General features: G+C 39.7%; 2 long non-coding RNA genes across 2 annotated transcripts in view; both read left to right on the top strand.

The window, feature by feature from the left end:
* LOC129549329 (uncharacterized) overlaps positions 1-11,495 on the top strand; it is an 80,580-nt gene extending 69,085 nt beyond the window's left edge. The window contains exon 3 of the long non-coding RNA XR_008684541.2: positions 10,941-11,495. This is a non-coding gene — a long non-coding RNA (uncharacterized LOC129549329). The remainder of the gene's footprint in view (positions 1-10,940) is intronic.
* A 1,134-nt stretch (positions 11,496-12,629) lies between these two features.
* LOC129549334 (uncharacterized) lies at positions 12,630-20,892 on the top strand. Its single transcript, XR_016036478.1, has 5 exons — positions 12,630-13,158; positions 13,954-14,035; positions 15,651-15,760; positions 19,388-19,486; positions 20,573-20,892. It is a non-coding gene; the product is annotated as an uncharacterized LOC129549334 (long non-coding RNA).
* Positions 20,893-24,482: the final 3,590 nt, after the last annotated feature.

Genomic DNA, 24,482 nt, shown 5'->3' with positions numbered 1-24,482 from the left:
TAGGGAGGGACCTCCTTGGCAAGGCACTGTGTGTCTCAATGAATTATACAATTTTTATTTTAAGTCTAATGGGAAACCTTTAGATGGTCTAAAACAAGCAAGAATATAGCATGAGATGGAGTTTGGCTGCATTTCTTGAGTAATGGGTAACTGATCAGTTCAGTTCAGTTCAGTCACTCAGTCATGTCCAACTCTTTGCAACCCCATGAATCACAGCACGCCAGGCCTCCCTGTCCATCACCAACTCCTGGAGTTCACTCAAACTCATGTCCATTGAGTCGGTGATGCCATCCAGCCATCTCATTCTCTGTCGTCCCCTTCTCCTCCCACCCCCAATCCTTCCCAGCATCAGAGTCTTTTCCAGTGAGTCAACTCTCGCATGAGGTGGCCAAAGTATTGGAGTTTCAGCTTTAGCATCAGTCCTTCCAATGAACACCCAGGATTGATCTCCTTTAGAATGGACTGGTTGGATCTCCTTGCAGTCCAAGGGACTCTCAAGAGTCTTCTCCAGCACCACAGTTCAAAAGCATCAATTCTTCGGCGATCAGCTTTCTTCACAGTCCAACTCTCACATCCATACATGGCCACTGGAAAAACCATAGCCTTGACTAGATGGACCTTTGTTGGCAAAGTAACTGATAGTAGGTTCTAATTAGGAAAACTTATAGTCCTGTTTAAGGTGAGTCATTTTAGTGTTGGATTAAGAGTGGAAAAATGTGAAAAATGATGGAGGGAAAAGATCTTGACTGGAAGGCTATTGTGGTCATGGAAGCCACAGATAATGAGGCTGGTATTTGTATAGAGGAAAGAAAAACGTTAAGGTATACGTAGGAATAAAATCCCCAGAATATTGTGAGGTAGGGTATAATAGTGGAGATGAAGTTGTCTAGCATGATATGGTGACTGAGTGACATGAGCTGATACTGGAGAAATCGAACGTTAGGGAAGGTTTGGAGGAGGTCCTTCCATTATTTCTTGAATTTTTAGAGTCTGAGATACTGTAAGATGGCCAAGTGAAAGTTGGCTAAATAAAGAAATCTAAAACAAAGGAAGACCAAGCCAGAGAGACCAATTTCAGAGTCCTTATCAGATGGATATTTATCATTTCAAATCATGCATGAATGTGAAATTACTCATGAACAGTGTGCAGAATGAGAAGAAAAGCAGAACACAGGCTGAATCCTGAAGAATATCAACATTAAATGGTAGACAGAGAAATACCCTACGATAGAGAATGAATGGTTAAAAAAAAAGAACTCAAGTGATGCCAAGATACTAAAAAGCATAGAGTACATGATGACACTAACAAATGCAGCAGAAGACCTCACTGGGGTAATTTTAAAAAGTCCTCTAGAGTTGACAACAACGGGGTCAACGATGATGTTTGTCTTGACACAGGAGGTGTTCACTGGTGGAGCAGAATCCCAGTTACAGTGGTATTAGGAGTAAAGCAATGATACGGACCGATCTTCAGAAGTAAAGGGTAGGAAAGAGAGCTTGGTGGCTGGTGAAGATCATTCAGATGTTTTATTTTTTTAGTTATGCAAAATACTTGAGGCTGTTCAAACACTAAAGAGAACACAAGGAAAAGGAGAGATTGAGGCCGAAGGAGTCAGTTCATTAAGTGTGATCCCAGAGAAGAGGTAAAGAACTGAAGTAGAACGGCAGAGGAGTCTGACCTGGAGGTAGAAGTTAATCAGAGAGCAGCATCAAGGGGACAGCCGTCCAAACTCCTCAGCGTGGATCCAAGAACATTTACAAGCTGTCCCGGGTCTACTTTTCTTCTCATTCTGCACTTTTCACCACTCTGTCTTCTGGAAAATTTCACCCCTTCCCTTATCTACACAATCTGCTTTAACCACCAGAGAGCTCAGACTGCAGAAAATATCATACACTTTCATGCTTTCATTATCTGTATTCTTTACCTTGTCTCTGCTAACTGCCCCCACCCCTATTTCTGCTTGCCGTGTACTGTGTGCTGTGCTCAGTCATGTCCGACTCTTTGTGACCCCATGGACTGTAGCCCTCCAGGTTCCTCTGTCCATGGGGATTCTCCAGGCAAGAATACTGGAGTGGGTTGCCTGTCCTCCTCCAGGGGATCTTCCCAACCCAGGGATTGAGCCCAGGTCTCCAGCATTGCAGGTGGATTCTTTACATGAGGGAAGCTCTACTTATCCTAGCTCTGCCTATTACCCATTTTTTTCCCACCCAAAGTTCACATGAAGAAATATCCCAGTCAAGCTTCAAATCTCATAAAAATATCCCCCAAATTGCTCATTTAGACACATAGAGAAAATTGATACTTCATTTCCCACATTCTCAAACATCTGTAGACTATGCTTTCTCATGCTGCGTACCTGGGTAAAATGGAATTTCCATGAGACGGAGACTTATTCCTTCTTTATCTCTGAACCCTTGATATCTAATGGAACCCCTGGAACATAGTGCTCCTGACATTTTGTTGAATGAATATCCGCAGCATCCATGTTAAGGATGGAAGCCTCCATATCTCCTCTTAAAATTATTCCTCTAATTATTTAGACATATTCTATAGCTTGAAGCTTTAAGGCAGTCTTAGTAATATTCAAGTCCCCTTGGAATTCTTGATGATGCTCTTTTGTATCTTCTCATATTACTTCATGACTTGGAGCTGAATAACAACAGCCGTGTGTGTGTGTAATTAATAAAATATGCAAATAGTTTGTATCATTATCTTTCAGCCTACAAACAAGAATGAATAATTGTTACTTTTAATGTGTTTGGTTGCATATCTTTCTTCAAATGACTCTTTCCCTCCAAATTAATTATATATCTCATTCTTCCATTCATTCATCAAACATTTTTAGCCAGACATACAGGTATCAGGAAGAATAGGCCTTCCTTGTTATGCATTAAATCCTCAGGCCTTGTTCATCTTATAGATGAAAGTTTCTACCCTTTTCCAACCTTCACCGATTTTGCCTACACCCCCTCCCCATGACAACCAGTTTTCTATTGTCTTATGTTTGACATTTTTTCTTAGATTCTATATATAAGTGATCCCATGCAGTATTTGTCTTTCTCTATCTGGCTAATTTCACTTAGCATAATGGTCTCAAGGCCCATCCATGTTGTCACAAATATCAGGATTTCCTTCTTTTCTCATGGCTGAATAATAGTCTGCTGTATGTATATACCGCTTGTTTTGTCTGTTTATATGTTCATGGACGCATGGTGACCGTAGCTGATAACTCTGTATTGTATAATTGAAAAGGACATGCAGTCCAATAGACAGCACTTGGGAAGAATGTTGAAGTTGTTCTGCTTAGTAGAACGTTTGCCTACCGAGTAAAGGATTCCAACTTTAGATCATTGGCCTGAAATTTCTTTTTTGGGGCAGCTTCCCCAGATGGTTGGGAGTTCTGTCTGCAGTTTACCAATTCCCGGTTTAGTTGTTGTGGAGAAGGCCTGTGAAACTTGGGCTATGGCAGGATATCCTGGAAGGGAGTTGATATTTCTATGTGGTTTTGAAGAGTACAGTCAGCCCTCCATATCTGAGGCTTCTACATTCAGCTAATTGTAGATCAAAAATGTTTGAAAAAAATTCCAGAAAATTCCAAAGGGCGAAACTTGAATTTGCTACATGCTATGGCCACCTCATGCGAAGAGTTGACTCACTGGAAAAGACTCTGATGCTTGGAGGGACTGGGGGCAGGAGGAGAAGGGGACGGCAGAGGATGAGATGGCTGGATGGCATCACCGACTCGATGGACATGAGTTTGAGTGAACTCCGGGAGTTGGTGATGGACAGGGAGGCCTGGCATGCTGTGATTCATGGGTTCGCAAAGAGTCGGACAGGACTGAATGACTGAACTGAACCGAGCAACTATTTGTGGCTTTCCAGGTGGCTCAGTCATAAAAGATCTGTATGCACTGCAAGAGACATGGGTTCAATCCTTGGGTCAGAAAGATCCCTTGGAGGAGGAAATGGCAACCCACTGCAGTATTCTTGCCTGGGAAATCCTATGGACAGAGGAGCCTGGTGGGCTACAGTCCATGGGGTCCCAAAAGAATCAGACAGGACTTAGGGACTAAGCAACAATAACAGCAACATTTTACATAGCATTTGCACTGTATTAGGTATTATAAGTAATCTACAGATGATTCAAAGAATGTGTATAGGTTACATGCAAATATATGCCATTTTATATAAGGGACTTGAGTAACTCAGATTTTGGTATTCCCTGGAGTCCTGGAACCAGTCCCCTACAGATATTGAGAGAGGATTGTATCCTACTTACAGGGAGGAGAATAGGCCTGAATGCAACACTCTAAGTCCCACAAGAGAGGAGTTAAGGTTCCTGCCTCTCCACCCATCACTTTCTTTTGTTCTTTGTCGAGTGGATTAAATTCAAATCTGATTGGCCACATTTACTTACTGTTTGCTTTGAAAAGTGTAAGTGTTAGTCACTCAGTTGTGTGCTATCTTTGTGACCCCGTGGACTGTAGCCAACCAGGCTCCTCCATCCATGGTTAATTCTCCAGGCAAGAATACTGGAGTGGGTTGCCATTTTCTACTGCAAGGGATCTTCCCAACCCAGGGATTGAACTCAGGTCTCCTGCACTGCAGGCAGATTCTTTACCGTCTGAGCCACTAGGGAAGGCTGATTTATTAACTTCCTATTTCTTAGAGTTGGCTGGATAAGAAAGCCAGCAGATACTAATATCTTTTCTCTCTTTTTTAATATTTTATTTTTATTTATTTATTTAACTGTGCCAGCTCTTAGTGATGGCACACAAGGTCTTCAATCTTTCTTGTGGCTCGTGAGACCTTTAGTTATGGCATGTGAACTCCCAGGTGGGGCATATGGGATCCAACCCCCTGATCAGGGATGGAATACCAGGCCCCTGCACGAGGAGCACAATGATCCTAACCACTGGATCATCAGGGAAGTCCATCTCTTCTTTTCTTTGTATGTAAACACTGGTTGCTTTTGGAGTAGGAAAGCCTGGTAGGCTGCAGTCCATGGGGTCGCTGAGAGTTGGATACCGCTGAGCAACTTCACTTTCACGTTCATGCATTGGAGACAGAAATGGCAACCCACTCCAGTGTTCTTGCCTGGAGAATCCCAGGGACAGGGGAGCATGGTGGGCTGCCATCTATGGGGTCGCACAGAGTTGGACATGACTGAAGCAACTTAGCAAACACTGGTTGCTTTAGTTTCTTGTGGCCATCTGGTGGTAAAATTCATTCTTGGGAGGCAAACAGATTCCACTTCAGTCTAGTTTGAACCATCTGCATAGTTCACTTTACTATAGTTCCAAATAATAACTGGGTTTTCTAGTTTAGCCTAGGTAATAACTAAATGACCTTTTGACTTCCTTTTTACATCTACCACTTAGGTGTCCCATTGGAGAAGGGATGGCTGGGCCATGACAAGACTCAGGTGTCCTTTAAAACTCTGGACAAAATCGTATCTTATTGCCCTTAAAAGAATCTCTATAGCCATATATGCTCCTCAATCAACAGAAAATAATAAAATGATTCTTGGTTATAGATCTACGCACAGTGATATAATTGCATAATCAGAACAACTAGACACATTCTACTTTTCATTTTTCAAATTGTTTCATGTTACTTGTGACTGATTTGATCATAATTTGCAATTTATATGAGATTCTTCCCCTTTCTCTACTGCAGCAGACTTATAGACATGACCCATTCGAACTACATGGAGACCAGGCCATGGTCCCAGAGAGCTCCTTGCTTGTCAGAAGACAGAAACATTCATCTGAAAGCCTTTTTAAGGCTTTCAAAGAATGGGAATCAATTATTTCTCCTCAGGGAGGAACTGGTAAAATTGGAGCAACTATTTTATTATATATAACAAAAGCTCTTGAATAGAGCTATTGTCATGCCGTAGGAATAATTATCAGGGGAAATGCTAAGCTTCCTTCATTAAAGACGTGCAGGAATTATCTCAGTTAGACAGAGTTCTTTCTGAAATAAACAGCATTACTTATATGTAATGCTGTGTGTTTCCTTTCAAAATACTATGCCACGTTAATTCTTCTATGATTATGTTTGATAACTCCATTTACCATAAAAATTATAACTTAAAAAACCTGTTTTTCTCCAATACATACAGTGATGGGAGTTTGTAACCTATGTACTCCTTTCCTAGTAGGGTTAATGATGACACCATTACCCAAAATGCTCAATAAACCAACTGTTTCATTATACTAATTACTTGATCAACTAAACTGAAAGCTTCACAAAATGTAAAGGGTTGTACATAAATGGAGAGAGACTATGGTTTCTAGACGTTTTAGCCTCTTTACTCAATTAAGAAAAATCCTCATAGCCCCATACATTTCCTGAGAAAAAACTGTGTGTGTGCGTGTGTGTGTGTATGAGTGTGTGTGTGTGTTTGGGGGAAGGGATAAGAAGGGGACAAAAGGATGACAGTCATTAACTTCGACAAATCATTTTTACTGCTTCAAAAATAAGAGGTCAGTTTGTTTCTGTAATACAAATATACAAAACACACGCTTCTGTTTTATCTTTGTTTTCTTCAGTTCAGTCGCCCAGTTGTGTCCGACTCTTATACCTACCTTAATTTTTCTTTCATCTTTGAAATCCCTTTTTTCAGATAGTTGATCACACATTATGATTGTGTGGTGGCTTTGCAAATTTGCAGGTTGTTATTACAAATTGTATACTTTATTTCAGTTCCAACCCTCAAATGATATGTAATTTCTTGGGTTATTATCATTCGGCAACTTAGCATTTTCTAAAGAGTTGCTGCTTAACAACTATTTGGGTACATAATATGATAAAACATTTTCAGTAAGTTAGATAAGAATATAAACAGCGTTAACACAACAATTTGCTCTCTGAACCTCTCCTGATTTTATGAGGTCCTTTGGTGTTCATAAGTAAAACACTATAGTGCCTATCAAAGATTCACTTGACTTTTTCCAGATTTTCTTTTGCAAAAACTAAAACACTATTCATTGAAAGTATACAACTTTTACTTAATGTAATAATGACCAAATATAAAGTTTTTAAGCTTCAAATATTGTATTACAACTGATATGACTGATAAATAATTCATGTGCATGCATTTATATGTATACATATGATAAACTTACAAAACAATATTAAAAATATGAAGATTCTTGGTGCCCATCTGATGAGTAGACTTAGAGAGAAAAATTATTTAAGATAATATCTTTTCTAACACACTGAAGATTCAAACATGTATCCGCCTCCAAATCAAGTATTTAGAATGTTGGAAGGAAAAACAGTCATTTGTTTTCTTACACTTGTACTCTATCCAGTTCAAGTTTGGAAGCAAAAATTATGAACTACTGGGAAATTGCTATGTTGGGTCATGGAATCTAACCCCAAATTACAGACCGTCTTTATCCTGATCATCATCTCTTATTTACTAACTAAATTACTTCCAGAAGTCAAATCATTCTTCAGTAGTAAATGAGACACTTAGGAAGATGCATATAGCGTTTAGAACCCCTGAAAGAACCCCATGCCCTGGGTGGGGGTGTTTTACTCTGCTTTGCTGCTTTCCGGGTCTTCACCGGGCATCCTGGATGTATCTACCCAACTAGAAGAGCTGTCACACCCATGCTTCTGAATCTACTCAGTGCTGGGGTCTCTGTACTTTCTAGTTCTGCAGTGCTGGGAGAATCTTAGTAATCTTAGGGTATAGTCTCAACTTTGTGCTCCGTACCTTTACAGAAGTAGCAAGACTGTCTCTTATGACCACGTAATGATGTTAAACCAGTTCTGCAGCCTGGGTCTCTAAAAGTAAACTATGAGATAACATATTTTCTGAAGAGGAAACATGGTTTTTGTGCTGCAGAGTTTTTCTCAAAATATGCTTTTAGGTAACTGTACAAATGCTGTGTATTTGGATTAAAATAAGAAATATTCAATTGACAAATTCCAGATGCTTATTTGTGGTCATGTAGATCTCTCCAAAAGTGAGGTTTTAATAAGAAAGACAGTTTTGAGGAATCATCTTCCTTTTTCTACCCTATTTTTCTCTGCATAGTAAAGTTTCATGAGTTTTTAGATGGAGATATATGGAGAGTTCTACAAAGATTTTGACTGTGATGTCATATGATAACATATTTTTACTTTCAAATATTATATTTTGATTGAAAAGTTACAGTGTAACACCACTGTAGTTTTGCTTTTCCTTTCCTTTGTTTCTTTCTAATTCCCATTTTCCATCAACTTGGAACATACCAAGAGTAGAGGAAACTGACATTAAGGTTTTCATTTTGTTCCAAGAATAGCTTTCCTCTTTTTTCTTCTTCCCTTTCTTCCTTCCCAGCTCCTTTCTTCCCTTCCTCCCTCATTTTCTCTTTTCCTCTTTATCTTCTGTTTATTTTAATGTTCACAGGAGTAGAAAGCAAGCTCTCATGTCTGTATATAGAATTCACATTTTCTAATGTTATGCTTGGGAAATAAATGGAACTTCTAAGGGTTAGACAGAGCTAAGCCTGAGCCTTTAAAACATGTGAAAATGAAGAGTGCTAATTAATTGTGTTCAGATGTGTGTGTGTGTAGAAAATGGCTTTCTAGAGTCCAGGCTCGGAGAAGGCAATGGCAAGCCACTCCAGTACTCTTGCCTAAAAAATCCCATGGATGGAGGAGCCTGGTAGGCTGCAGTCCGTGGGGTCGCTATGGGTCGGACACGACTGAGCGACTTCACTTTCACTTTTTCACACATTGGAGAAGGAAATGGCAACCCACTCCAGTGTTCTTGCCTGGAGAATCCCAGGGACGGGGGAGCCTGGTGGGCTTCTGTCTGTGGAGTCACACAGAGTCGGACACGACTGAAGTGACTTAGCAGCAGCAGCAGCAGAGTCCAGGCTATTTGCTGGGCTTTTTGATTGAGGTTTTTTTTTTTTTTTTCCTTGCACATCGGGGGATAGTTTCAAAAATTCTTTTGCACCAATCAGTAACAGGCCACCACAGTAAAATGAACCTTTGGTTTGCTTCATCTGACTGCCCCGTTTGCCTTCCCTCAGATGCCATCAACACGAAAACTGAAACACAGCCAACTCTGGGTCAAAACATACAGAATAATTCCTGTAACGAAAGGAAACATCCCCGTGCCCAGCTTGACTCTCTAACTTCTGATTTCTCTGGATCCACTCTAGCATTTTCTAGTGATGAAAAGGCAGTTCTTGTTAGGTTCTTATCACTGGTGCCTGTGGAGTTAAGAGGCGAGGAAGAGGAATGCACTTTATGTGCCTCTTGAGTCCTGCAGTCTTGGAGGAAGGTTGCAGGTTACCAGGAGCCTGAGTTCAACACCTTGCTTTACCCTTTTCAAAAAATGCTGTCTTTATGTAGCGTGACTGCCGAGCCCTCAGGGCAGTCAGCTGGCGCACCCTGGTTGAGCAAAGGTCATGAAGGGGTGAATGGCGGATAGGGAAACATTTTAATACATATTTTATATACTTCAGATCACTAATCAGAGCTCTACAAATATATCAACTTGAATATCTACCCCTGGGGCTATTATTCTGTTATTGAGTTTTCTGGTAAGAGCAGGAATCAAAAAATTAAGACAAAAAAAAATACACCTGGCTGATAGAAAAATGCATAAGTATGGCACATTGGTTTTGTATGTTTTAAGCTAGACAAAGAAAAATAAACTTGGTTCTGTGTATGTCATCGAGAGAATAAATAAATTATCAAGAAAATTAAAAAGCAAGAGAGAAAAGAAATAGTCCAAGAAGGAAAGAAATGCTATATATACACAACCTACCCTTAACTTTATGTTTGTGGCACATGTGGCTTCTTATAACGTTACTTTGAAACTGTTCAGGTTATGTCAAAGCTGCCATATTTAAATAAAAATTTAAAATTCCCTAATGTGATCACTTTTTAAAAAGTCCAAGGATATTCTGATGCGTCAGTAAAATTCCAATACTTTAATATGTCCCTCCATTTGTATAATTACTATATATTGTCTTGCTGGGGAATTCTTGTCAGTTTCCATTTTATATGAGAGAAAGTTATGTCTCACAGAGATTTTAGACTTTGGTCCTTGTTAATAGTCTTAGTAAAGAGTAGGCTCAGGGCTGAGGTAGCTCTCTCTGTATCTCTGAAACTCTTTTGTATGTTTGGAATTTATTTTTTATTTTATTACAAACTTTTTTCTTACAGTTATATTAAGATTTAATTGCCATACGTCACTGTAAAAGTTTAAGGAATACAGCGTAATGACATGACTTACCTACATCATGAACAGTGACCACAGTGAGTGTAGTGAATATCCCTTATCTCATATAGATACAAGAGAGGAAAAAGAAAAAAAAAATTTCCCTCATGATGAGAACTCTTAGGGTTTACTACTTTAACTTTTATATATAACCTACAGCGTATATGTAATATATGAAAGTTACTCAATGGACATGAGTTTGAGCAAATTCCAGAAGATAGTGAAGGATAGGATGCCTGGCATGCTGCAGTTCATGGAATCACAGAGCTGGACATGACTTAGCAACTGGACAATAACATAACATGCAGCAGTGTTGTTAAATAATACATTTAAAGATTTGAAATGATTTATATTTATCTTTATTAAAGATAAATTATATTCATCATGCTGTATATTACATCCCTAGAGCTTATTTGTCTCATTACTGGAAGTTTGTCCCTTCTGCCTTCCTCCAGTTCACCATCCCCACCTCTGCCCTATTCTTTACCTTCTCCCCACCACCGTGTCCCCCTCTGGCTACACTTGTTTGTTCTCTGACACTGTTTCTGTTTTGTTACGTTTGTTCATTTGTTTTGTTTTCTTTGGATTTCCACATACAGTGAAATCACATGCTCTTTGGCTTTGACATATATTTCATGTTTAGAATTTGCTGTTGAATACAACTGTCCTTTCTTTCTTTTCATTGTGATATTGCCACAGTGACCACAAAAGAAGCAAATTGACTCAGAGCTCTTCACTCGAAGACTTTCTCCTTGACCACTGACCTGTGTGTCTCTGAGCTTCAGCAGAGACAGTGAGCTCCAGCAGCTCAACGAAATTGGAAGGATTATAAAGGGCCGTATCGGACATGCAGCAAGGAATCCACGGAGCATCAATTAGCTGCAACATGCCAATGAAGAGGGATCCAGTGCTTCTCTGACTCTGCCAGCATCTGCAGCCTCCCATGCCCATGAGACGTGTGTTAGGCACACTGAACTTGGCTCAGCCTTTCTGCTCGGCTGGAAGCAAATTGTAACAGAGAGATACATACTGTGAGATGCATGACCTTCTACAGCAAGATGGTAAAGGGAAAAGGAGAGAAGTACTCTAGGTAGCTCATGCCTTTCAAATGAATGCAAACTTTCTTTCAAATGAGAAGATGCTTGTATGTAGTAGCATTAAAAAAAAAAAAAAGGTGTCCACAGGTGTACAACAATACAGGGAAAAAAACAAGGCAAAACCAACTTAATAAACTTTGCTATTTCTTTAATTCAAATTCACCCACTGACTCTAGTAAAAAATATGACTGAATTGGTAATGGAGCAGAAATTAAAACTCACGACTTTTGTGCATTTTGCCAAGTTCACCAAATATCAGTGACTTTGGTTTGAACCATTTTGTCCCTTCTGCTGCAAATTCTTGCATTTTGATTCTATGTAGGCATACCAGAAATAGAGGCAAAAATGAAAGAAAACAAAAATAATCATAAATTCAAAGGTACTAATATCGTCATCAAACGGAATTTCAAAACGTAGAACCAGAAGAGAAATTCCTTCTCATTGTGTTCATATCTGTGCATAATATTCTAATTGAAACTAATTAAAACTGACAAACTATTTTTAAGAAGAATGAGACAGAAACAACACAGTGAGTGGTTTAAAGAAAATGAAAAGACTTGTGCTCAAGTAAAACCATCCTTACTTGAGAGGTAAAGCTGTTATAATGCAGGCAGTCAACAAGATTTCCCATGCATTGTAAATACTGCTGCAGTGAATATTGGGATGCATGTGTGTTTTTGAATTATGGTTTTCACCCAATATATGCCTGCTATACCAACTTACATTCCCACCAACTGTGTAGGAGGGTAATGTTTTCTCCACACCCTCTCCAGCATTTATTGTCTGTAGGTTTTTTGATGATAACCATTCTGACCAGTGTGATGTGATACCTCATTGTAGGTTTGATTTGCATTTCCAGTTATAAAAATAAAAGACTGTCTAAGCCTTGGGATCTGTGAACTCTGCCCTTTTCTAGCAAAGTCACTAAATTTTTTTAAAATTAATTTTTACTGGAGTATAGTTGTCTTACAATGTTGTGTTAGTTTCAACTGCCCAGCAAAGTGAATCAGCTATATGTATACAAATAAACTTCCTTGAACCTTGTTTTAACCTAGTTAAAAAGGCGGGAAATATTACACGTGAGAGTACACAGACTGGGAGGCAGGTTACTGGTGTGTGGTTCTATTATTATTGTTTATCAATAGATATCTGCACTCCCATATCTCATTGACTAAAAAACCTAAAGACACTGAAGCACTGGCATCATGGTTATTAGTATTTTTAGACAACTAGCTATAGTATTCTTGCCCCCCTAACATTGCAATTTCTTGCTCTATTTCTGCAGCTCAATGACAGAATTATTCCTGGCACTGTCCTGGAAGTATTTCTGAGTATTAAAAAGCAGAGATATCACATTGCTGACAAAGGTCCATCTAGTCAAAGCTATGGTTTTTCCAGTAGTTATGTACAGATATGAGAGTTGGACCATAAAGGCTCAACACTGAAGAACTGATGCTTTCAAACTGCGGTGTTGGAGAAGACTCTTGAGAGTCCCTTGGACTGCAAGGAGATCCAACCAGTCCATCCTAAAGGAGATCAGTCCTGGGTATTCACTGGAAGGACTGATGCTAAAGCTGAAACTCCAATACTTTGGCCACCTCATGCGAAGAGATGACTCATTTGAAAAGACCCTGATGCTGGTAAAGATTGAGGGCAGGAGGAGAAGGAGACGACAGAGGGTGAGATGGTTGGATGGCATCACCCACTCAATGGACATGAGTTTCAGCAAACTTTGGGAGATAGTGAAGGACAGGGAAGCTTGGTGTGCTGCAGTCCATGGGATCACAAAGAGCCAGACACGACTGAGCAACTGAACAACAGTGAGTGGAAAATGCTCTAAGAAACTGCCCATCCTCACCCCGTAAGCCTTTGCTAGGAGAGCAGTAAATGCCTACAGCTTTTTCATACTCACAATCTCCTAACCACACCTACTACCTTTGTGGTCCCTTGGGAAGGCTTTGCTTCCTGGACCATGGTAGATCCCTGCCCCATTATTCACTTCACTCTCTTGCATACTATGGGCTTCTGGTGTAGCTCTTTCTCTACAATCCAGATTCCAGAAAATAGAGATTTCACAAGGGCCATTCCTCTTAGCTCTTATTGCTGTGCATATTCCAAATAGCAAAATTATCTCTGTGCAAATATCAGACATCTTTCTCTGTGTGTGTAGCATGTTAGAAATGCAAAAAGTGAATGGTTAGAGTTTTTAAAAGAGCAACTAAAATGAAAACAAGTTTTTAAAGTCTGGTTGGAATTATCAAAGAGACCTGCAGAGGAAATTCTAATTCAAGGGGCTGCTGAGCCTCCATTCTTAGAGCCCTGGAAATGCATGCATTTTCTGATTCCTCTGAATACATCTGCCCTGCCCCCTACCTGCACCCCACACTCTGAGCTTGACCAGCAGCTGCTGACTCAGTCCTCAACTGGCTGCACGTGGTGGGAGGAATGTTAATTATTGCCTGTAATCTACACATTATCCCGGAGAAAATAACAGGGTAACTACCCGTGTTTAAGAAATAAAGTTATGGAGGTGAGTGCTGCAGTCAAGGGAATGGGAGTTTTGCGGCAAGTATTTAGGCAGGAATGTGAACCCTTTTCTCTCACTCCCTACACAGGCAGAGATTCATCAAGCCGGAGAATGTCAAGGCTATGTTCTCATGCTGAAGGGATCTTAGCAAGTATCTATTCCTTTCCCAGGTAAGGAATCAGAGGCTTGAAAAGACATATTTGTTCAATTTAACAGCAATCGTAAAAGTTTAATGGAGGAGCAAAAGAAAAGAAAAAAGCTCTGAAATTACCTTAAGGAGAGTTCTTCCTTAACATTATTAATTTGTTTTAATACTCCACTGACATCAACTTATATTTGTCTTTTTCTCCCGTTTCTTTGGATGTGACACAGGATAAGATTCCATTCCCTGTATCTTGTAGGTGCTGAAATACAGCTCCCTGTGTGCATTCTCTGTTCTCAGGGATAGCTGATCCTACCCTTGTTGAACTTTTTAGCTTTCCTTAAGACATGGTAAATTAGGGGACAAAAGGAACTCCTATATGACAGCAGCACTTTGGGGAGGCTGAACCTGTGCTTCTGACTCAAGGCTGAGTTATTATAAGAAAAACTCAAAAGGAAGGAAGAAGGTTTGCATTTTCCACTGTTGAAGACAGTTTGTCAGGATGAGAGGCAGACACAGCGATGTGTAGAGACTTGCTCTTCTATTTGACGACGGAGAGGGAGAGGGTTTACCTGTGCTGTCTTCAAGTCATGACCTGGAATACAGAGTGACCCGGCGTTTCTGGAATGCAATTCTGTCTGAAAGGCCAAGAAAAGATGATCGGTTTTCAAGGCACATTTGGGTGTTCTCAGGCTCTCCTTCTGTAACCCGAATGGAGATGTTCCTGAAAAGCTGTCTACAGAGATAAAGAAATCTGGTTAAAATTCCATTATGTTTTTTCTTTGGCCGGCACTGTATAATTGAAGATGTCTTCAGAACAGAAACAGATCGCTGCCTTGTGTGGGGGACCGAAAAAGAACACATCACATTGCGGAGAACAGAAACAGAACTTTGCCACTCCCCAGTTAAGGAATACGTCACTCTCACCTGCCGAGTTCCGACTGCCTTCATCAAATCAATTCTTCTGTTTTGCTGCCGCCAGAGACATCTTCCTAAATTGATCTGATCTTGCATCAATTCTCAAAATCCTTTGGGTTGCTTTTTTCTTATTAGAAAATTTAAATTTAGTTCTGTTATCTCATCTCCCTTCCCTCCCTATTGTCAAAATCTCTTTTCCCTAGTAAGTCTCATTAAAAAAAAAAAACAAAAAAAAACTATTTTTGATTCCATGGAGTGGGGGAGGGGAGGCGCAACAAAATTTTTTTCTTTTGCCCAGACCATTCTATCCATTCTTCAAAGTTCTTTCCATCCTCTACCATTTAGTTGATCTGCTAGATCTCTCAACAAATAGATCTCTAATTTTCTTGCATGAAATGAATGTGCCCATCCAGTCTGGATCCACTTCTTAGGTGTGGGACACACACAGTCACACATGGCCCCAAGCTCAGAAGTGGCTAGTGCCTAGCTTCGTGCTCTGCTCTTGAAATTTGAACAAGGGCTTCTGCATTCTCATTTTGCTCTGGACTTGAAAGTTATACAACCAGCCTTCTTCCTGAACTCCTGAAGTTAATTTAACAATGCTATGTTTCTGCTCTAGCAGTTATCTTCCACACTGTTGTTATGAGCTACTTTTGTGCATATTTACCCTTTACTAGAGAGGGAGCACTGGAGAGTCAAAGATCTCCTTTGCTATGTTTCCACAGTACCTGGAAGAGCAGTTTCCACAGAGGGAAGATGTTGATGAGAAGGCAAGAAGACTGCTCAGAACTCTTCAGCAAAGAATGAATCAAACCAACATCTACAGAGAATAAAGGTAAAATGTTTTGCAAACTTAAATGCACCAATCACTTGTGCTTTGTACTGTTATAAGGAAACCCAATCTAATCCTTACAACATGAAGAATAGGTGCTACTATGGCGTGATTTATCCAGATGAGGAAACCGGGGCTTAAAGAGGGAAGGAGGCAGAGGTCACATCAGAAGTGACAGAGGGACTTCCCTGGTGGTTCAGTGGTTAAGACTCCGCACTTCCACTGCAGGGGACATGGGTTCCATCCCTGGTCAGAGGTCTAAGATCTCACATGCTGTGTGGTATGGCCAAAAAAAAAAAAAAAAAATGGCCAGATCAAGAGTCAGGTCTGGCTCATGTAAAGTCAATGAGCCTATGTTCTTAACTCCTAGAGGACTGAGAAAGTTTCAAACAATTAAAAAAAAAAATCTAAGTAATTCTTTCTAGAACCAAGGCCAAAGCAACAAAATTGGTCTCTCTAGTAGTCCTAGCCCTGAGTTTATAAAATCTGCCTACAGACTCACAGATTTAAGTTGTCGAATGAGTTTCTAGTAAGAAAACATTTTTTAGTTTACACGAACATTTTGCTATCTGCAGCCCCTCGGATGATTCCTTCAACAAATATACTATCTTTGTACTTTAACACTGTTGTGTCGGTTGCTCAGTTGTGTCAGACTCACTCGTTTAGTCCATGGAATTCTCCAGGCAAGCATACTGGAATGGTTGGCCATTCTCTTCTCAGGGAATCTTCCCAAACCAGGGATCGAACCCAGGTCTCTTGCATTGCAGGCAGATTCTTTACTGTCTGAGCCACCAGGGAAGCCCACTTACCTTTTGGTAATAAAATTCTATATGTAGAGAGAAAAAGTATTTCAGAACATGAATACAGAAAATCTAAAGAGAAATGAATATTACAAAATCAACTGAGCAAGCAAATCCAGCGAGAAGTCAAACCTGTGTCAGCTATCATACCAAGGAAGGCCATGGTTTTCCCACATTCACAGGCATAACAAATTCAGGGAAACTGACTACTGAGAGTTAGTGTAAAAAGACATTTTACTGAGTTGAGTCAATTAGCAGTTTTAACTCACTGATTATTAAATTATGTTTCATATAATAAACAAACTAGGCCTTCTGTTTTGCCCCTTAATCCAAATTTAAACCATGGATGAGATGCATACAGTGCCTTGAATGTATTACTTTAGGTAATATGTTGTGGTAAAGAATGGTAAAGAATCTGCTTGCCAAGCAGGAGACCTGCTTTGATCCCTGGATCAGGAAAATTACTTGGAGAAGGAAGTGGCAACCCCCTCCGGTATTCTTGCCTGGGAAATCCTATGGACAGAGGAGCCTGGTGGGCTATAGTCCATGGGGTTGCAAAAGAGCTGGACACAACCTAATGACCAAACTTATCTTGATGTGTTTAAGAATTTGCATTAAACATATCAGGATATTTCCAAACACAACATACATATGCCATCGCTCTGGATATATATTAATATCTTTAGCACAAGGTTTTCAATAAAAACCTCACAGCATTTGTCTTCCCATTTTTAAGTTACTAAAATGCCCCAAATCCTCAGTCTTTTTACAGCTGTTGTCCACCCCAGTCTTTTTCAGTAAAAGATACAGATTTTGCTGCCTCATTCTGGAGGTACAATTATTACCATGTTCTTGAGCTTCCTGGAGCTTTGTTTTCAAAGTTATTGTTTTAATTCTTAAGTAAATTGGTTTTCTCCTCCCAGTCTCCAAAAGGCATAATATAAAGAAATAGAAGTTTGGCTTCTACTTGAACAGGAGTAAATTCTATGCTAATATAGCATGTGTCCACTTTCATAATGTTGCTTTAAGCTATCTAGAGGCATCTTTATTCTCAATCCATGAATATCAAAGTTCGTTTTACAAAGTAATTTCTAAGTAACTCTAGAAACACATGTCTCATGTTCCCATTTGGTCCTTGTTGGATATCTTTTTAATCCTAATCTTGGAAACTTAAAATCACGTGTACAAAGGACTGGTAATGGGTCAACATGGTTCTTTCATCATATAAATGCCGATTTTGTTTGCAGTGGAGAATTTACAAGCAGTGTCAGATCTGTTTCTCACCCAAGTCTTGAGTTAGGATGTTTATCATTTTTCTAGCTAACCATTTAGGAAAATAAGACTTTTTAAACTACAAAAATGAAATTTACTGGACTTCCACCCACGAGAGTGAACAGGTCACAAGGCACCAGTGAAAACTGCCATATAAAGAACAACTGTAATTGTTGCATATATTTTAATCAATGCCAAACCAGTTGTGATCCAACCTATATTCACATTTTAAGATGAAAATAAAATGTTCAGAGATCTGTTTCTCAGTCAGTCACTGGGTAACTCACCTGTAACCCAGCTAATATGGGATCTGAAGGAAATCTGTTGTAGCAAATGAGAATAAAATCTGAGATTCTTTAGACAGAAATGAAGAAACAATAACAACAATTGTGCATATATTGTGAAAACCATTCCAAGAAAGAAGAGAACTCACATTTTACTCAGCGTTCACCTAGTATTCTTCTAGGTGCTGCAGATGTTAAATAATTTAACCTTCACAGAACTAACGAGCAGGAATGCTTTGTTTTCTTGGCAGATAAAGAAACTGAGGACAGTAAGTCTGGTTTATCTAATTCTAAAACTTAGCTTTCTTTCACCACACAATGGCAAGGATCATTTTGATCTTAAAATTGCTTCAAGATTTTTGGCATTACCTTCATAAGTAAATGGAAAAGTCTGATATTCTGTACATGTTCATCCCCACATAGCAGATAATAAAAGGTTTTAATTTGTCTATGAATTCCTTAATGCAACATTTATAATAATAGTCTGGACGTAAGGAGGGATAACTCTTTTCAGCTCTCCGTGCAAAAATCCAGACAACGATTTCTCTTCCATTTCTAATTCTTCATCTATATGTGATATTTAAACTGAAGTCATCAGCAGATCATGGTGGAAATCAGTTTTGTGCCACAAGGCAAAATCAATTGACCGTATTAGAAGAAAGGTTAATAGTCACCTCCACTAACCGCAGCTTTGGTACCAGGTTTATTATCACCCTTGAAATAGAACCTGTAAGATCAATTTCAAATATCAGAGCATAACACACACTCTACAGGGAACCCATAAAAGAAAGCAGAGGAGGCAATAGCTCCACAGTTAGGAAAAACCACAGTTTTGATCGTGCGTGGAAAACATCAGATTAAACCTGGTACGTGGTATTGACTCAGTAAACCAGCTTCTCCCAGCATTCCAGCTGAAGTTTAATCTTGGGCTAACTCCCCGGAGTGAGGCCTCTGCTCCTGTGGCACCCTTGCTGGCAGTACAGAATTGAACAGGTGCCAGCTTCAGGGGAGGCTTATGATTAGTTTCTTCAAATGTGCAAAAATAGTGCATATAGCAGAGCACTCATCAACAGCTTATCATTCAAAACAAAATCAAGAAGAATGAGGTTTTCAAAATTTCTCCTTTTCCTATGATTTGATCTCAGATTTGATGAAAAGTTTGTTTTAGAAGGATTTTTGTTTGTTTGTTTGTTTCTCTGCTCCCAGCTTGGTCTTCAGTCCTCTGTCAAAGTCTTGTTCTCATCCGCTTTCTTATCCCTTTTATTTCTGCACAGCTCTGTATTACTGAGGTCACAGAGGTCTGCTTTCATGACATCCAGACTGAGGCCGTGATAGACTTCTCTCTGTGTACAGAGAGGCTGGAAGCAGAGAAGGTAATGCTGAAAGGGTCAAAGTGATCAGGGTGAGCTAGAGAAGGTGGCCAACTTACCTACCGCCGCCAGACCTCAGGTGTACCCTGGAAATCCAGGAGATAATGTCATTGCACAGATGCCAAGAAATGGTGCATTCTCATACCATTGAGGGTCATTATTTCACCTTGTGGTTGGTGTCAAGAAGATTTATTTTAGGTGAAGAGTTCTACAGTATTTGAGGAAGGCAGACTTGTTGAATGAATGGATAAGAAAGAGAGTGAATTCCGCAGATAAAGGCAGACGTCTACAGAAAGCACTGATAGAGAATCTTCTATCACTAAATATATATTTGGTTGCTCAGTGAAATCTGAGCAACCAAACAGAGCTGATATTTCCTAACTGTGTACTTGGCAGGTACTTTACATGTCTGATTTATTTAAATGCCAGCCACCACCCTGCTAGATATCTTCTGGTGGCCAGACTTGGAGATGATGATTCTCCCGTGATCCCGGTATTTGTGCTTCTGTATAGTCTCCTCTGACAGTGAACAGGGCTGACCTGTGTAACGGGTAGGATACTGCAGAAAGGCTGGTGTGTGGCTTTCGAGGCTAGATGACACAAGCCACGTGGCTTCTGCCTTGCCCACTCTTGTGTCGCTCTGAGGGAAGCCAGCTCCATGTCATTAGGACACTCCAGGCAGTTCTATGAAAAGGACCACAAACTGAGGAACAGAAGCTTCCAAGCAACAACCTGAATTATTTGCCAGCAATGCAGAAATAAGCCCAGAAATAAAGCTTCAGCCCTAGTTAAGCCTCCGATGACTGCAGCTCTAGCCAGTTTCCTAAGTATAACGTCATGAGAGCCCTTGGTTAGCAGACCCTGGTGCTAGGAATCTAGCGAAGCCAATCCCCGATTCCTGGCACCTAAAAATTACATGAAATAATACACTTTCATTGTTTTTTATGGTTATAAGCCACTAAATTGGGGGACCATTTATTATGCAGCAATAGATAGCCAGTAAAACCTTTATTACCCTCATTTTACAGATGAAGAAATGAAAACTATGAGAGCTAAAGTTACAAAATACTAGGACTTCTCTTTTTTCAGTATATGCCAATAAAGACAGATCATAGAGACTGGACAAAGTGTGACATGGGAGCCAAGAAGGAGAGTAACCAGGAATGGACCAAGAGGCAAAGTTCATGTATTTATTCATTCATTCAACAAATAAATTCTTGAGAATCTACTATGTGCCAGACACTGTTCTGAGCCATGAAGATTCTGCTATGACCAACATCAAGGAAATCCCCTGCCTGCCATCTTGAAGCTTACATTCTAGTGATGAGTGAGTATGGAAAAGAATATACCAAAGGGTAAATTACGAGGTGCAATAGAAATGGAAAGAAAAGCAGGTCTAGGGAAGAACAAGACCGTGAGAAAGGCAGGCTGCCATTGTTTCCTTCCTGCGTTGAGGCTTTTTATGACAAAGTCCTTTCTTTCCCAACCCAGGGATCCAACCCAGGTCTCCCACGTTGCAGGTGGATTCTTTACTGGCTGAGCCACCAGAGAAACCCCTTATCTGAGGTGGCCTGAGTGTACTGCTCTGCTCTGTGACATGACACAGATAGACGTGGGTCACTTTTCTCTTTTGTGTACTCATATATCCCATTTGCCTAGAGCTGAGCCTGGCACATGATATGTGTTTAGTAAATATTTATTGCAATGACTTAATGTCTTAGAAGAATAAAATTTTTAGGGAATTTAGTTGCCTAATAAGCTGTTTTAGGTTGAGCATGTTACTTAAGACAGAGTGAATTCTGCCAGTGTAACTCCTCTTCCATTTTCAATGGAACAAAACTCATTGTGTAATAAATATGATTTTCCTTTCAGTAGCCATGCCAGAAATTAATTTGAGTGTGCGAGATCTTACACTCTAAACCTAATACAGTCAACACGCCGTCAGGATTCTAGGATCCTCCTAGAATCAAAATACAATTCCTCAGAATGTGAGTCTATACTTAGAGGTGAACCAGGATGTCTGGTGTATGCCTACATTGAAAGGAGATAGGGGACTCAGACTTTGAATGCAGGTGTAACCATAGCCTTCTTAGAATTAGGCATCGTGGGATTAGAGTGGCTTCAGTCCTGGAAACAATGTGGGAGTGGATTTGGCAACAGCAGCTGAAAGGTGAATCCTTGGAAATCGGATGAAAAAGCTTGCCTTCCCTTAGAGAGACTGACTCAGAAACCTGATTAGGTGTATGTGTGTGTGCTCATAAGTGGGTCTGTATGTGTACATATATGATTATATGCCTTTGTTTTTTGAAACAGAGGTGTGTGGTGAACACCTTATTAGAAAGTAGGTGGATAAAGTATGACACAGCAGCCAAGGTAAAAACCAGGGAAGTGAAGCAGAAGAGCTTAGACTTAATTTTGTGCATTTAACACATGACTTATTTTGTTTAGGAATATTTATGAATTTGCCTGTACATTTATTATACAAAGTGGTAATTACTTGCAGACATAGGTTATATAGTGCTCAAATATGCATGGTTTATACATATTTAAATATGTCAAATCTCTGCATGAAAATACTGGACTACTAAATATTTATACTTCTAATTGTATTAGAGTGGGGTATATTTGTGGTTGGCAGAACAGTGGCCTCTAAAAAAATGCCTCTGTCCTAATACTTATAACCTTTGCATATGTTAAATTACTTGGTGAAAGAGGAGAGTGTAAAAGTTGGCTTAAAGCTCAACATTCAGAAAACTAAGATCATGGCATCCGGTCCCATCACTTCACGGCAAATAGATGGGGAAACAGTGGAAACAGTGGCTGATTTTATTTTTCTGGGCTCCAAAATCACTGCAGATGGTGATTGCAGCCATGAAATTAAAAGACGCTTACTCCTTGGAAGGAAAGTTATGATCAACCTAGACAGCATATTAAAAAGCAGAGACATTACTTTGCCAACATCTAGTCAAGGCTATGGTTTTTCCAGTGGTCATGTATGGACATGAGAGTTGGACTATAAAGAAATCTGAGCGCTGAAGAATTGATGCTTTAGAACTGTGGTGTTGGAGAAGACTCTTGAGAGTTCCTTGGGCTGTAAGGAGATCCAACCAGTCCATCCTAAAGGAGATCAGTCCTGGGTGTTCACTGGAAGGACTGATGTTGAAGCTGAAACTCCAATACTTTGGCCACCTGATGTGAAGAGCTGACTCATTTGAAAAGACCATGATGCTGGGAGGGATTGGGGGCAGGAAGAGAAGGGGACGACAGAGGATGACATGGTTGGATGGCATCACTGACTTGATGGACATGGGTTTGGGTGGACTCTGGGAGTTGGTGATGGACAGGGAGGCCTGGCGTGCTGTGGTTCATGGGGTCACAAAGAGTTGGACACAACTGAGTGACTGAACTGAACTGAAACGGGAATTAAGGTAGCAGATGAAATCATATTTGCTAATCTGTTGGTTTTGAGATAGATTATCCTGGATTGTCTATTTGGGATCAGTGTAATCACCAAGGTCCATAATGCAGAAGAAGGTGGAAGAGTCAGTGTCAGAGGAATAGGTTATGAGTGGACTGACCAAGGGCAGCTTGCAGAAGCTGGAAAAGGCAAGGAGATGGATTCTCCTTCAGACCCTCCAGAGAGGAGTGAAATCTTTCCAACCCTTTGTCTCTAGCCCAGAAAAACCATTTTAGACTTCTCACCTCCAGAACTCTTAATATAATACATTATTTGTATGCTGTGAACCACCAAGCTTATGGTAACTTTCTGTAGCAGCAATGGAAAAGTAACTCAATGCTATATGCATTTGTAAATTTTATGAAACCACACATGATTTCAAAAAGTGAGAGATTCAGGAGTTGCCTTGGCTTATAGGCTGCAAAGTTCCATCTGGAAGTCAGATCCCAGGAATAGTCCTTTTACTCCAACCAGCATCATAATCAATAATACTTACGTTATCTTGTGTGTACCTGTTGATGCCTTGCAAAGCTGCACACCATGCCATAAATTTCCTAAACAGCAGCATTTAGAGCAATCATTTCCATTTAAACGCTGCTTTCTACAACCATTTGTTTCTTTTTTCTTTCTTTAATGCATTTTAATTAAAGGTAAGAAGAGAATAAAAAAGATGAGAGAACCAAGGCAGCTGCAGTGTGTAGGTGTAAGATATTGCAGCCCTAAGCCTTCTGCTCAGTTTGAAGGTAGAAACACACTGATTATAGATACATTTCTACATGAAATTCTACATAAATCCTTGCTTTGAACATGAAACATTATGGAAGGCAAAACCGACACTGTCTTTGTGAATGCACACTGATTTTTTTATGCCTAATTAATTCTAATGATGCAAACCTATGTTGCAAGTACTCATTCAACAGAAAGGTATTTTTTAAAATATAAATAATTGCACAAATAATTGTTGGGTAAATCCTTGCAGTTACTAATAACAGTGCCAATTTCAAGCATAGTATTTTAGCATACAGAATTACTTGCCCTTGCCAGGCAGTTAGAAAAATTGCAAAATCAAACAGTCAGTGTGAGAATTTATAGCCATACAAAAGAGAGTTAATTTAAATATGGCTTCCTTCAGGGACTCTGCTGTATTTAGACCAGCTGAAATGTGCTTTGAAAAAGGAAACTCACTTTAACATTAGCATAAGTAAAACAAGTCTGCCTCAGAAACATTCTACTGTGAGAGGTATGTGGGTCACCCACTGTCTTCAGTAGATGGAGGTGTCTCTTATCACCATTTAGATGATCACAAGTGACACTGAAATCTCTTAAAATATATCACTAGTAAAATATAGAAGTCAATAGCAAAACTAGAATAAATAGTACCTTGTTTCCTACATCATTAAACTAACAGAAAAGACTTTGTAGGAATCTCAGTCACTGCTGGTGTATAACTATCATTCATTATTAATTGTAATAATTTTCCTGCCTTATAACTAGTAGCTGGTTTTGTATTTTAAAACAAAATAAGTCCCATGGCGTTCTATC

This window comes from Moschus berezovskii, chromosome 26 (genome assembly GCF_049115385.1).
Source record: "Moschus berezovskii isolate FMDL1 chromosome 26, NW_MosBer_1.0, whole genome shotgun sequence".
Lineage (NCBI taxonomy): Eukaryota > Metazoa > Chordata > Mammalia > Artiodactyla > Moschidae > Moschus > Moschus berezovskii.
The sequence above is the reverse complement of the archived record's forward strand: the minus strand, read 5'-3'. Positions and strand labels throughout refer to the sequence as shown.